Genomic DNA, 15162 nt, shown 5'->3' with positions numbered 1-15162 from the left:
ATTGAGGAACATAGAGGCCAAATGAGGAATTGGAGAAGTGTTGAATGTACATGTTTGATATATGTCCTAGAGAAATAACTGCTTGTAAATCAAGAGGATATAAGCTTGGCTTTGAATTGACATGCAGTTTACTGAGTGTGTGGGGTGCAGTGGTTAGAGCTACAGCCTTAGCACCCTGATGTTGTTGGCTCAAATCTTCCACTGATCCTTGTGACCCTGGGCAACTGGAACAGAAAAATAATATGATAAAGAACCAAATTTAAATACCACATAGGATATAAGGATAAATAATTAAAAGATAAAATATAATGGTGATGCCAGCATTTTACTGCATACAATTTTAATGTAAACTTCATAAATTGCCATTCTAACGATATCATAATAACATTATAGACGTTACTAGGACATCTATGCAATGCCTAAAAGGCGATTCTGAAATGGATGTCTAACAATATAGATGTGCTTAGATTCGCTCAGCACCACTGAGCGTGATTCTCTATAGTGCATCTATGCATTATAGAATCGTGCTCAGCATTTTGCTGCTGGACATCTAAACAACGCTTAATTTTTTGACGCCCTTTACAGAATCTGTCCCAAAATGTCCAAACTTGGACTTAGATGTCATATTGAAAATGCCCCTCCACATAAGATTAAAATAAATGATATTTTGTCTATGACTTGGAAGCTCCGATGTGGAGTTCCTCAAGAGTTTCCTCTCTCTCAAGTGTTATTTAATGTTTACATTACTTTTTTGCCAAGATTTCTTGGAACATGAAGCAAAATTATTTTCTTATGCTGATGACATATTTCTGTTAATTCCATCTAATTTGGTAAGTAATTCCAAATGCATTAGCCTGATTGAAACTACTGTATCATTCATGGTTTCAAATATTTTAAAAAGATAAAACTAGCTTGGTCTGAGCAGAAATAGGACTGCGTTTTATCCTTTTGTTGAGGGACCTGGCTAGGTGGCCTCTTACAGATAATAAACAAATTAACCAATTACGAATGAATTCTTAAAGAACACTATATACAGCCCCAGATGTCACCACCAGAGTAAATTTCCAGTTCTTTGAGAGACTCAAATTGCGCACGGTGATGGAGCAGGAATTAGACAACCTAAACACCCTTTTAAATGTGAGTGAAATAGCTCTTGCCATTTGAGCCCTCCCAGTCTCAAAAACACCACGGCTGGATGGCCTCCCAGTTGAGTATTTTAAAAATTTGGGACACCATCTCACTCTCACTCTTTTGGCTGTATATAATGAAGCATTGGAGGTGGGAACATTCCCCAAAACAATGCATGAAGCCACAGTTATACCCATTCATATTTCAGGTTGAGACTCTGGGTCAACTAACATTTACAGGCCCATATCCCTCTTAAATGCTAATGTGAAAATCTATGCAAAGTTATTGGCAAATCAACTGATAGATATTATTCCCCCATCTGATAGGCATCCATCAAGTGGGCTTTATTAAGTGATGGAATGTGGTAGTTAATATTCTCAAATTATTAAGTGCAATAGATTTAGTATATAAAGTTCCAGGGAGATATTTTTAAACCAATAGGAGGAATATTTTTTTCACTCAGAGAATAGTTAAATTTGGAACGCATTGCCAAAGGATGTGGTAAGAGCAGTTAACATAGCTGATTTTAAAAAAAGGTTTGGACAAGTTCCTGGAGGAAAAGTCCATAGTCTGTTATTGAGACAGACATAGGGGAAGCCACTGCATGCCCTGGATTGGTAGCATGGAATGTTGCTACTACTTGGGGTTTTGCCAGATACTTGTGACCTGGATTGGCCACCATGAAGATGGGATATTGGGATAGATTGACCATTGGTCTGACCCAGTATGGTTATTCTTATGTTCTTAACAAATAGAATCAATATTTATCAATTTTGATATAAAAAGAGCATTTAATACATTCTCATGGCAGTACATGTGGGGTATACTAGAGAGATTTGGGTACCGGGCTCCTGTATTATCTATGGTGTCAGGTCAAAAGCGCGCTGGGACAAAGGCGCGAGCAGACAATTGAGCACAGCGCGGAGGTGCACGCCGAAGAAAATTACTGTTTTTAGGGCTCCAACGGGGGGGCATGGGGGGGAACCCCCTTTACTTAATACAGATCGCGCCGTGTTGTGGGGGGTTTGGGGGGTTGTAACCCCCCACATTTTACTGAAAACTTCACTTTTTCCCTGGCGCAATTTGTATTAATTAAACTGGGGGTGCTCCCCAACAAAATCCCCCATCAGAGCCCCTAAAAACAGTAATTTTCTTCAGCGCGCGCCTCTGTCTTGCGCTCAGTTGTCGGCGCGTGCCTTTGTCTTCCGCGTTGTTGTCTATGAACCATTATCTATGATTAAGCTTTTATATTGCCACCCGAGGGCATAGCTTTTGATACATAACTTATACCCAATTTTTTTACATACAGAGAGGCACAAGGCAGGGATGTCCCCTGTCCCCCATCTCTTTTTGTGTAATGTTTGGAGCCATTGACCCAAAAAGTTTACAAGATCAAAACATTACTGGCATTCAGGTGGGCCATTCAGGATTTACTCTGGCTCTGTTTGCTGACTTATTGGTAGCTTTTGCTAGACCATGGACATCATTACCTAGAGTTCTGGAAATCCTGTGAGATTTCAGGCAGATCTCGGGGCTGTGGATAAATGCTGACAAATCAGTAGCCTTGAGCTTTTTAGAAAATTTAGTTACCACCTGCAGGGTGTTTTCCCCCTTTGTTGGGTGGGGACAACATTGAAATTCTTAGGATTGTTTTAATGCCACAATGGATGTACATTTTGCAGCACCTACCAGTGATCCCCATCCAAAAAATTTGAAACAATGGAATAATGTTAATTTGAAATTTTTATGGATTTTTTTTAAAAACCAAGAGCTTCCATAAGGCAACTATAATTATCAAGAAAGGAGGGTGGCATGGGTTTACCAGATCTTAAAGTGTATAATGTTGTGTGACATCTGAGAACAGTGAGAGACTGGATGCTCCAAATCTTGATTTTGAACAAAATTTGGCAGAGGATTTGCTTCTAGTTATATAATACATGCAAAACCATCCAAATTTCTTCCAACCCTAAAGCGACATCCTTTAGGAGTTGTTATAGATCAAAACTTGACCATGAAAAAGCAAGTAGATGCTGTGGTGCAAAAGGGTTATTACACATTGTGGAAGTTGCGTACTAGAGAATGTCACGGTGACAAAATTCATCACCATTCCCATCCCCGCGGATAACCGTGGGAAACCATCTTCATGTCATTCTTTAAGGAGAGAGGGAAGAATCAGAGTATGAATGGCCACAACCACTGACCCTCAAACTTTGCTTTGAAGAATGCTGGTGCAGAAGGACCAAGGTTGAAATAGACACTTGAAAATGACATGGGATTATTTCCCGCGATTATCCGCGGGGACGGGAACGGTGATGAATTTTGTCACTGTGTCATTCTCTACTGCATACCATAAAATCATATTTTGAGTTTCTGGCCTTTAAATTTTTAGTTCAATTGTTACTTCTAAATCTTCTCGACTATTGTAACAGCGTCTATTTGATATGTACCAAGAAAGAGATGGCTAGGCAAGACCCTCATTTTCCCCCATAAAAGGAGGAAAAATGGTTGACTCAAATATAAGTCGGGTGGCTTAATATTCAAGTGCCCTGCCCTGTCAGGCTCTGCACACAGCCCCTCTCTGCCAGGTACTGCACCCAGTCCCCTTCCCTCCCTCCCCTTTCAGGCACTGCACCCAGACTCCTTCCTGCCAGGCACTGCACCCAGCCCTCCCTCCCTGTCAGGTTCTTCACCCAGCCCCCTTCCTGCCAGGCACTGTACCCAGCGCTCTTCCCTCCCTCCCTCCCTGTCAGGCTCTGCACCCATCCCTCTTCCCTCCCTCCCTGTCATGCTCTGCACCCAGCCCCCTTCCCTCCCAGCAAGCTTTCTGTGCTCCTGCCCCACTGCTAACCCGGTCAGTGGTGGCTGTCGTGAGATCGGGTTTCTTCAGCTGCTGAGCGGCACCAAGCAGGAGCATGCTTTGGCACTGCTGCTCAGCACTGAGCAGCTTCTTGACTGGCACCCGTAAATTCTCAAATTTGTGGGAGCCAGTCAGGAAGCTGCTCAGCACCAAGCAGTAGCTCCAAAGCTCCTGCTCCTGCTCCTGCTCGGTGCCGCTCAGCGGCTGAAGAAACCCGGCAACCACCACCAACCAACCGATTAGTACAGGATTAACGTGGGATCCCTCAGGGCCAGATTCTATCAACAGTGCCTAACCATGCCTAGCTTTAAAGCTTCGGTCCGTGCAATTGTCAATCAATCGCTAGGCACCACTTATAGAAGCATGCCTAGTAGCCAGGTTTTATCTCATACACCTATCTCATACACTTAGGGCTCATTTTACTAAGCCGCGTTAGCGGCTTTAACGTGTGTGACTTTTCACTACCACCTGCTTAAGAGGAGGCGTAGCGGCTAGCGCAGCCAGTGGTTTAGCACGCGCTATTATGCATGTTAAACTGCTAACGCGCATTTGTAAAAGGAGTTCCTAGTGATGCCTAAGTTTACCACACCTATTCTCTGCTCTTAACCACACCTACTTTACAGGTAGGCCTCATTAGGCAATGGAGGGTGCCTCGACTTAGGTGTTGCTAGGTGCTACGCGGAATTCCACGCTCAACTTTTAGTTTTAAAAAAAAAATTTTCAATTAATTTCAATGGCACGGTCAATTACTACATAAGTAGAAAGCAAACAGCGAAGGAAAACGCTGGTGTTCAATATCTTTTATTGGTATAGCATGACTCGACACGGTCGTGTTTCAGCCCAAGATACTGAACACCAGAGTCTTCCTTCGCTGTTTGCGTTCTACTTTCCAAGTTTTGGGAAGTAACCATCCCTTGTTTTCTTGTGATGGTCAATTACTATGCCACTGAAGCAATTAGGGCGCCATTTATAGAAGCTAGCTCTCAGGCCCGGATTCTATAAATGACAGCGTGGATGGTGGCCGCCTTAAAAACAGCCGCCGATCGTGTGTCAATTGTATGATGGCGCCATTTCACGATGCCTACCTTTCACGTGCATCGTGCCTACGGAGGCACTTTTTGATGCGTAATGCCACTTCTGGCATTAGCCACACCTACTGTGTCATTAGGTATTGTAAGGTGCCTCCGTAGGCGTGATGCAGGCACCATTTTTTTAGGCACCAGTAGGCGCCTTGAATTATTTTTTTAACTGCTTTTAAATTGTATTTTGCATTTAACTTAGACACCGGTAGGGTGCCTACCTGTGTCTAAGTTAAGGCGCTATTTATAGAATATGAGCCTTACTGCCTACAAAATAGATAGTGGTTAGGACTCATGCGCTAATGACCACATGCTAATTTCAAAATTACTGCATGACCATTAAGAGGAAATTATGGCCATTTTAGAACCATTCTAAAAAGTGGCCTCAGCGTGCAGGAAACCCACACGCTAAAAATAGCCCAGGCCACTTTAGCACTTTAGAACTAACTGTGTGATTATATTTAAAATATTATTATAGTAATCATATATAAGATGAGAATAAAACAAAAAAGGAATTAAAATTGTAAAAGTGAAAATTAGACAGCTGAAGTGCATTAAAACCTTGCAGCACTGCAAAAATGTAGGAAACTGTGTCAAAACCTATGGCTGTCACTTTTCTGTAAACCTGTCTAGTTAACAAATCAAGTCAGTGGGAATTGTAAATAGTCGCAGCCAAAGCTGTGATTTACAAAATAAACCTTAGTTTAACATCCCAAATGAAATTTTTCTTAGCAGAGCTGTCAGCTCGCAGCAGTCGGCATCAATTCTCATTCAGAAAACTGGTTCTCTGGGAGCTGAATGTATCCCGCTGTGGTTGGTTGATTGGCATCGGGGATAGTAAACATTATTGCATGCGCTAAACCTGAAACTATGCAGCATAAAGTAAAATAGAGCAGGTGTTATCTTTTCGGGTAGCTTTTTCATGTAAGTTTTCCTGCAAATGTATTGATTTTCAAGGGGAAATTCTATGGCCTTTTTATAGATCTAAATGAGATGCAAAGTTTTTTGGATGCTAGAATTTCTCTTGCCCCTAATTATTAAGCCCTTTTTATTAAGCAGAATTAAGCAGCTAATGTGGGTTTTACCATGCAGTAGATCAGGGCTGCCCAAGTCCAGTCCTTGAGATTATTGGCAGGCCAGATTTTCAGGATAAATATGCACGAAAGAGATTTGCCTGCACTGCCTTCTTGGTATGCAAATCTCTCTCATGCATATTTATTATGGATATCCTCAAAATCTGGCCTGCCAGTAGGTCTCGAGGACCGGACTTAGGCAGCCCTGCAGTAGATAATAGTGCAAGCCCACACTAATGTCTCCTGTGCTAAAGAAGCAGCCAAAGCCAGACCTAATACACTTTGAAATTTTCCAATTTGTTGAACGATATCAAGAAAAGTATGTATAGGCATTGGCATATCCTCAAATTCATAGTTGTTTCAAGCACAAAGAACTTATGATTGCTTATTCAAGAGATAAACATTTGTGCTGGGTTATACTAAACCACGTAAGAGCTTTTTATCCCTGGCCAATGAACTTCTGACGCTCATAGGAATTGAATGAGTATCAGAACATTTACTCACCAGCCAGTGGTAAGATGCACTTCTGCAGTTTAATAAAAGGAGCCCTTAAATTGTGAGCCTGCTGGAACAGATAGGGAAAATACTTAAGAGTACCTGATTACTATTCAATGTATTGTAAACTGTTTTGATGAAAAATCAATTCTTGGGGAAAATTCTTAATAAATCTTAGAGTCTCCACCAGGGTTTATCTCACAACAATGTATGTGTACCCAAAGGCGCACTCTAGAAACTACCCAAAAACATCATATATATTCACCAAGTGTATATCTTTTTAATTAACTACATCAGTCTCATAATAAATTCCAAATCTTGGCAGTTTTCACCAGTAGGCAAACCACATCTTCTTAAAAAAGCAATCACAGCACCTAAAAGAGAGAGCAAGCCAATTCAGCAACAGCAAAAAAAAAAGTATCAAGGGAAACCTTTTAGGTAATCATAAAAAACTCTTAAGTACCAACCTGGATTATAGTAACATCATTTATCTAGCCTACATTGAAAACAATATCAAAAGGCTGCAGATCATTCAGAACACAGCTGTTTGGTTGATTTTCAACTTGAAAAAATTTGATCATGTAACTAAATTCTATCGGAAGCTACATTGGCTCCCAGTTGAGGCAAGAATATTATTCAAGTTAGGTTGAATCTGTTACAAGGCATTGTTTGATCTTATACCTGATTATATTATTGATCACTTCAAATTTACTAACCGAAAATGGTTTTCTCGGCATTTTAGATTATTTACATTTTGTGACAGGGAAGTTCCTGTCACAGGTTCAAAATCTGCTTTAAACCCTGCCACCAAAGCAAATGTGCCTATTCCTAAGCCAAGGAAGCTGCCCATTAACTCTGTTCCAAGTGCTAAGATCAGACAGGCAGGACAGAACAGAGAAGGGATGGCAGAGAAGAACAGAATACCTGTTCCAAGTCACTATAATCCCTTTTATAAACCATCTGTTAATTCTTCTGTAAAACCTCTGGTTAGGCAATATGACACAACAAGGGTTAAGGAAAGGGGTGGAGCTGACTGCAGAACCTGGTTAGAGCACCAGTGAAAGTTCCCAAGCAGAATAAATCAAGGACAACTGAGAAAATACCCAGGCAATCAGGAACCTGGAGGGAAGGACGTTCCTCACAGAACAGGGAACTGAAGGCTAGGTCGCTAGGAGCTCTGTCTTACTGCCTTCTGCTAAGAAACCTCCTGTCTCTGAGGGGAATGAAATGTACTGCAGCCCAGAAGCCCTAAACCAGGACTGCCCAAGTCTGGTCCTCGAGATCTACTGGCAGGCCAGGTTTTCAGGATATCCACAATGAATATGCATGAGAGAGATCTGCCTGCACTGCCTTCATGTTATGCAAATCTCTCTCTCATGCATATTCCTTGTGGATATCCTGAAAACCTGGCCTACCAGTAGTAATCGAGTACCAGACTTTGGCATTCCTGGCCTAGACTATATGTCTGAATGAAGCATGAGTCAGTAAGGTACTGTGTGGGGGAAGGAATAAAAGTTTGTTCTATAACAATGGTCTAAAGCAGTGGTTCCCAACCCTGTCCAGGAGGACCACTAGCCAGTCGGGTTTTCGGGATAGCCCTAATGGGGCAGATCTGCACTCCTATCATCTTCATTACATGCAAATCTCTTTCATGCATATTCATTAGGGCTATCCTGAAAACCTGACTGGTTGGTGGTCCTCCAGGACAGGGTTGGGAACCACTGGTCTAAAGTACTTAAAAGAAACATTTCTGTTCTTATGAGGGACTGTATAATGAATGAGAATTTGATGTTTGAATGTGAGGATTGGTTAGCAACAGAAATTAAACCAGAATCCTTGTATGCAAGCAAAGTGAGGGGTCTCAGTCCCTCCTTGAGGGCCGCAATCCAGTCAGGTTTTCAGGATTTCCCCAATGAGATCTATGTGTATGCACTGCTTTCAATGCATATTCATTGGAGAAATCCTGAAAAACCGACTGGATTGCGGCCCTCAAGGAGGGAGTTTGAGATCCCTGAGCAAAGCATAGTGAGTAGGGGATGGGTAATGCTAACTAACCTAAGAAGGAGAAATAAAGCCCAGAGTGGATTCAGTGACCTGACATGTCACATCCCTGATAGTGGGAACTTTTGGGAGGGGAATCTTAGACCATTGAAACAAGGGTGGATGGTTCCCAGCCCACTGCCCAGAAATAAGAAGGATCAGTGGGATATTCATACTTCAGGTAGTCAGGTGGGGAGAACTTCCTGAAGAAACACAGTGTGCTCCATACAATAACTGTGCCAAGCCTAAGAAGAGTGGAGCTAAACTCTTGTATATAAGTTCTTAAAACCAGAATACTGCCCAGAACTGTGCAAAGCACAGCAGCAGAACTGTGAGTAAAAACCCGGTTTAAAGGGAAATATTTTTGGGTTTTTTTCCTTCCTGATTGAAGGACTTGCTGTAAAAGAGAACTTTTGTTTGTGATAAATTTCCTTCCAAGCATCATCAGCCACTCTGGCTGTATTAGAACCAGTGCAAACTGAACTGGATAATAAAACTTGGAACTGGAAATTATTGGTGGAAAGTTGGTTTGTTTTTTTTTCCCCTCTGCTATGCTTATTCCAGAGTGGTCCTCCAAAGAGCGCTAATACTTGCGCCTGGGGCGGGAGCTGTGTTGCAAGCACTAGGTTTACCCCTGGCCTCGTCACAATTTTCTACTCTAAAAGGTTGCATGTAAAAAAGATTTTTCCATAGAACTTTATCTTTCAAGTTGGATCATAGGATAAACCCTTTCCTGTTCTGATAACAAACTCCAACTCCTATCTTTTCCTTACAAAAATGCTAAAAACATGCTTATTTGACAAATTCTTCTCAATGTGATTATAAAACACTGTGCTTGTACAGTCTCTTGATTGTTGTTAACCACATTGAAATGAGAGATTACTGCGGTATATAAGTGAATTTGTTTTGTTATGTTAAGTTCTTAATTGTTCGGCTACTGATTTAAGGGCCAGGCTCTTTACAAAGACACCTCCACACACACACTACACTGAAAACTCCCAAAGAAAGGAGAACGGGAGTTTTCAGTGTAGGGGGGGGGCGGTTCCCCCTCCCCCCCCACACACACACACACCAACGGGAGCGCCAGGTCCTCTATGTGTCCGGCACACTTTTGACAGGTCACTCTAAAAAGTTTATATGCAAATGATTCACGCGGAGGTTCATCATAATCCCCGACTCTGATCACTGTGAGAACAAATCTCACATGCACAGAGCCGGCAGGGGAAGCCCCGAAAGCAGCCTCCTGCCACTCAGCTGTTCAGGGTAGGAAACCTTTCTTTTCTTTTTCTGTTTTTTAATGGGCACAGATGCTGTGCGTGGTATCAGAGGCTTAAGTGACTTGCCTAGAGTCATAATGAGCAACGCCCACAATCTCAGGGTGCTGAGGCTGCAGCTCCAACCACTTGGCCACTCTCCCCATGACCAGAGTCTCTACATCAAGACCAGAGTCACTGTCTAGAACACAGTCAAATACACGGTTCTATTTCTGCACTCTCTTTGTGGATAAATAATGATTGAATCAGGATATAAACGCTTTCAAATACTGAAAGGCTCAGAATATATCTAGACGTGTACTAATTGGTTCAGGTTGTCTTGTGGGTGCCATCAGCTCAAGAAAGTGTTGAATGAGCTGAAATGGAGACAATTCTGGTGGATGTTTTGTTAATGAGGCCAAACAAAAATTTCAGCAAGCTGTAATAATACTGAGTGCAAAAACTGTAAATCAGCCTTCTTGGAAAGACACCACAGGACTCTTCAACTTAACAGTAAGATCTGTTTAATGCTGATAAACTTTCATTTCTTTAGTTGTCATAGTGTGTAAACCTTGAGAAGTTAATTCATATAATTGTGTGATTATTTACAAAGTCCCTTTCTTAGGCTTTACAATTTGATTTTTTTTTTTTACCTGCTTGCATCTCTGATGCCACGATTACATAGTAAATTAAAAAAAAAAAAAAAAAAAAGTCATTCCAAATTAATTATTAAATACTCAGAATTTCTGTTTCATTCACACTTCATAATGCTTGCAGCTGACATGGGAAGTAAAAGATTTAGGCCTGTTAGTATTATATTAGGGTCTTTTATTAAGGTGCGCTAAATGCTAACATGCCCATTATATTCTACGGATGCGTTAGCATTTAGCGCGCGCTAAATCAGCTAGCGCACCTTAGTAAAAGAGGGGGTATGTGTGTTAAAGATATTAATTATATATGTGAGGGGATCTTATTATATGACCTGCACTGCAAGCTTGCACTACACCAGGGGTAGGCAATTCCGGTCCTCGAGAGCCACAGGCAGGTCGGGTTTTCAGGATATCCACAATGAATATGCATGAGATAAGATTTATCTCAAGGAGGCAGTGCATGCAAATCCATCTCATACATATTCATGGCGGAGATCCTGAAAACCTGACCTGCCTGTGGTTCTCGAGGACCAGAATTGCCTACCCCTGCACTACACAATATTGAAATCAAATACCCTCAGGGCCGGATTCTGCAAACGGCACCGTTAGTGGCAACCGCCTACTAAAGCAGCGCCAATCACGTGCCAATCATGCTTCAGCACCATTTGCAGAATCACGGCCACATCAAAAATAGGCACCAGAAATGTAACTGGAGTGTAGTGGAACATATTTGAACTAGTGGTGCCAATAGAGTACTGGAAAATAAAGAATGCAGTTCGACGGCTTGAGGATGAGTTTGTTACTATGAATCCAGCCAGCCAACCTTGATAAACTATCATTAATTTGTGTGATCATATTGGTATTTCTAGGATCCAATGGGTAGAACAGCTGAATATCATTTGCACTGACAAAAGGTATGAAATCTAGTGACTGAGCTAGGATAAGTAATGGCGTAAGTCTGATGGAAGTGAAAATAATTGTGATGAAATGTCATTGAAACAGACTGCATATGAGCGTTCAGAAAGAGATACAAGCTGAACCATTCCAGTGCTCACTCATATTCCTAGCTGATGTACCCTGAGAAATTTGTGATTGACTAGGTTGAATGAAATGAAAGATTAAGTGATAAGAGAAGTATGGACTTATTTTTATCTAGATGACAATGTATGTAGAGCAGTGCATTGATATTTTCAGAATCCTGTTTGATTGGGATGTATAAATTAGTCTTGGAAAAAAGTCCTAGAATTGTAAGCGGACCACCGATTCAGCATTTTTTGCAAGAAATGGAAGGTTTCTGATTGAACGGTAATTGCTGCACGCTGAGAGGGGTTTCGAGCTATCCTTAAGTTTTTGTCTCAAAACAGCTTGTTTCCAGAAATCTGGAACCAATCCCAGTGAAAGAGTATTGGAGATCATGGTAAGAAAAATTGGGAGTAATTCTGGAATTAAACATTTGAGAAGACTGGAGGGGATAGGATCATGAGGGGCGGTCGTGGTTTTCGTTTTCTTAACAAGGGTGCGGATTTGAGTTACAGAAGGAATATTAAGAACATAAGAAGTTGCCCCCGCTGAGTCAGACCAGAGGTCCATCTTGCTCAGCGGTCCGCTCCCGCAGCGGCCCATCAGGCCTAGTGCCTGAACAGTGGTCCCTGATTAATTTTGCAACTTACCGCTAATCCCATCCCTATAATCTACCTTTACTCTTATCTGTACCCCTCAATCCCTTTGTCTTCCAAGTACCTATCCAAAGCTTTTTTGAACCCCTGTAGCGTGCTCCTGTTTATCACACCCTCTGGTAGTGCGTTCCATGTATCCACCACCCTCTGTGGGAGAAAAGCCCTAGCTTTTAACACAATGTTAACATTTTGTGAGTCAGAGTGCAGGTCTAAAAATATACAAGTACTCTAGAATCAATAGGAAGCCAGTGCGGCTCTAAAAATAGTGTTACTGAGTCATGGTTAAATATAGAATAAATCAACTTAGCTGCATTCTGTACCAATGCAACCTATATGTCAAACATTTTGAGCAGTCAATATAGACTGAATTACAATAGTCTAGTTGTGATAACACTAAAGATTGAACAAGTAATCTAAATATTAGCTAGTCAAAATATTTTCAAATAATTCTTAGCTTCTTGAGCAACAAAAAGGAATTTCTTAGCATTTTATTCACCTGAAATTTCTCCATCCCCATACCCTGCAATCTTCAGAAGTATTTATTTCATTTAATTGTACTAATGAAATACATCAGAGCACCAGTATATCTGCTACTGGGAAACTGGAAAAATATGGACTGTTACAGATTTCTACACACATACACCACATGCCAGCAGAATTCTTCACCTCAGTTGCAGATTGAGAACGTGACTCTCACCTGTCACAAAATAGGGAACTACAAAATACTGTACAAGCAGACAAGAATTGAAAGCAGAAATATTGGACAGAAATACTGGTTGGAGTGGTGAAGAAGGTTCTTGTACTTTGTAGACAGCTGCACCTGGACTGCAACCAAACCATAACGTGTGGAGCAGCATTTTTTTGAATGGATGTGCAAAGAATTGAGATCTCCAGATTGGGATGTTTCAAATGACATCTGATGATGTATTCTAAGAGACATGGTGAAATGGATATTTGTGCATAAGCTATACGCAGACACATGCACATCGTAAATCTCCTGAAATTCATATAACAGGTACAAACACAGTAACATAAATGTGTACATGCTGACATTTCTCAACAGACCTATTTGTGTGCCAGCACACAAATATGCATGATAGCCATTTTAGAAACATACACATCTATGTTTTCCAAACCATCAGGAAGCCCCTCTATCCTTGGCTAGAATTGCTTCTTTTGAAGGAGGCAATTTCCCCTAATCCCTCTAATGAAGCGCTAAAGAAAAAAAGAACTGTTCAGAAACCTAGATGGGGAGCCAGAGTAGAACCCGATACCCATCTTTTGGACACAAATGTGCATTATTATTCATAATACCATCAAGATCCATATAGCTCTAGAGAATTTACAGTTAAGCAGTCTTTTAGATTCCTGTGTGGTTCATTCAGCCTGATGTGAAGTAGCCACTTTCTTTATTTTCTGATGTTAACAGATTTCTCATATCCTGGTACTTAAACATTTGAAATAGTTTAACCCATGAAGGGGTCCTGAAGAAGAGAGGGTGCATTGAGGGGAGGGGGAATTAGGGGCTAAATTTGGGAGAAATGTAGGGGGTGAAAGCTAGATAAGTATGTACCTCAGGGGTAGTGTGCTATGAGTGAGGGGAAAGGAGAAGATGAGATGGATATGTGCTTTCAGGAGGAGGGGTGGGGGCTCAGACTGGGGTTGAGCAAGAGCAGGATGGATGTTTGTCTTGGTAGGTAGAAAATGACACAGGGACAAAATTTTCCCTGTTCCCGCAGGAACTCAATTTCCCCATTCTGTCCCTGTGAGTTTTGATGTTGTAGCTGTCCTTGTCCCATTCCAGTAAGCTCTGCCTTAACTGCACAAGCCTTGGACACTTATGATTTTAAAGTGTTTGAGGCTTGTGCAGATGAGGATGGAGGATGGAGCTTGTAGGAATGGGGCAGGGACAGGAAAAGAACTCGCCAGGACGGGATGGGAAAATGAGTTCCCGCAGGGACGGGGAAAAATTTGTCCTGGTGTTATTCTCTCTTGGTAGGTACTGTCTAGGGATTAAGAATTGAAGAAGGGAATGAATGTATGGAGATGGGGGAAGGTAGAAGAGGGTGTTGAATGTGTGCCTGTGGGGAGGAATGGAAGAGTAGAAGGGTGTGCGCCTTGGGACATATTAGGGGAAGAGTGGGAGCTGTGTGCCTCAAGAGGGACTAGGTATGTCTTGGATGAGGGGAGCTCAGAGTATGTGAAGGGGAGAAGAAAGAATTGGAGGAACAACACAGAAGGATTTAGGAGAACAAGCTATGGGTGGTGGATTTGAAAGAGAGCTATAGTAGAGTGCCTTGGAGGGGAGATTGAGAGAGAACTATGGTAATGTGTTAGAAGGTATGAGAGAGCTGTGGCTATCTATGCTTCAGGTGCTATTTGAGAGCTCACTATGGATGGATGTGTCCTGAAAATTCAAGAAAGAATGGGACAGGCATGTGGGATTTCTTAGGGAGAGGAGGAGATAGTGGATACTGCAGATTTGGCCTTTGTCTGCCTTCACATTTCTATGTTTCTGAGAGGGACGGATATGAGTGTGAGTTATGGGGCGAAGGTGGGGGGCGAGAGGGTTCAGAGAGATAGAGAGAGTGCTATGAAGGTCTGTGCTATACAAGTGTGAGAAAAAGCCATGCCAGTGTATGGGTGGGGAATGGGGGGGTTTAAGACTGTTAGGGATGTGCATGCTGAGGAGGTCTGAGAAACAGAGGGATGGAGACAGAACCTGGAGGGGAGGAGGTCTTGCTGCTGAATGAGAGGGAGAATGAAAACTGTAAGGGTTCCACTAAGGCCAGCGTTAGGGGAGGGCAAACAGGGCAGCTGCCTTAGGCCCCCCACAGCTCCAGGGGGCCCCGCGTTCCAGGCATCTGTTCTCCTTGTTGGCCCATCCCCCCCCCCCCACACACACACCTTT

At 42.1% G+C, this 15162-nt stretch overlaps 1 long non-coding RNA gene across 3 annotated transcripts in view; it reads right to left on the bottom strand.

Annotated features, from left to right (window-relative positions):
* LOC117355445 overlaps positions 1-15162 on the bottom strand; it is a 37433-nt gene that overhangs the window by 8177 nt on the left and 14094 nt on the right. Inside the window, exon 3 of one of the 3 annotated variants that reach the window (XR_004538370.1) lies at positions 6895-7006. The exons of 1 other annotated variant lie outside the window; for it this stretch is intronic. This is a non-coding gene — a long non-coding RNA (uncharacterized LOC117355445). Of the gene's footprint in view, positions 1-6894; positions 7007-12850; positions 13181-15162 lie in introns of those variants that run through there. One more of the 3 variants, XR_004538369.1, reaches the window with a different exon arrangement.

This window comes from Geotrypetes seraphini, chromosome 2 (assembly GCF_902459505.1).
Source record: "Geotrypetes seraphini chromosome 2, aGeoSer1.1, whole genome shotgun sequence".
Lineage (NCBI taxonomy): Eukaryota > Metazoa > Chordata > Amphibia > Gymnophiona > Dermophiidae > Geotrypetes > Geotrypetes seraphini.
This window is presented reverse-complemented; position numbering and strand designations above follow the sequence as displayed.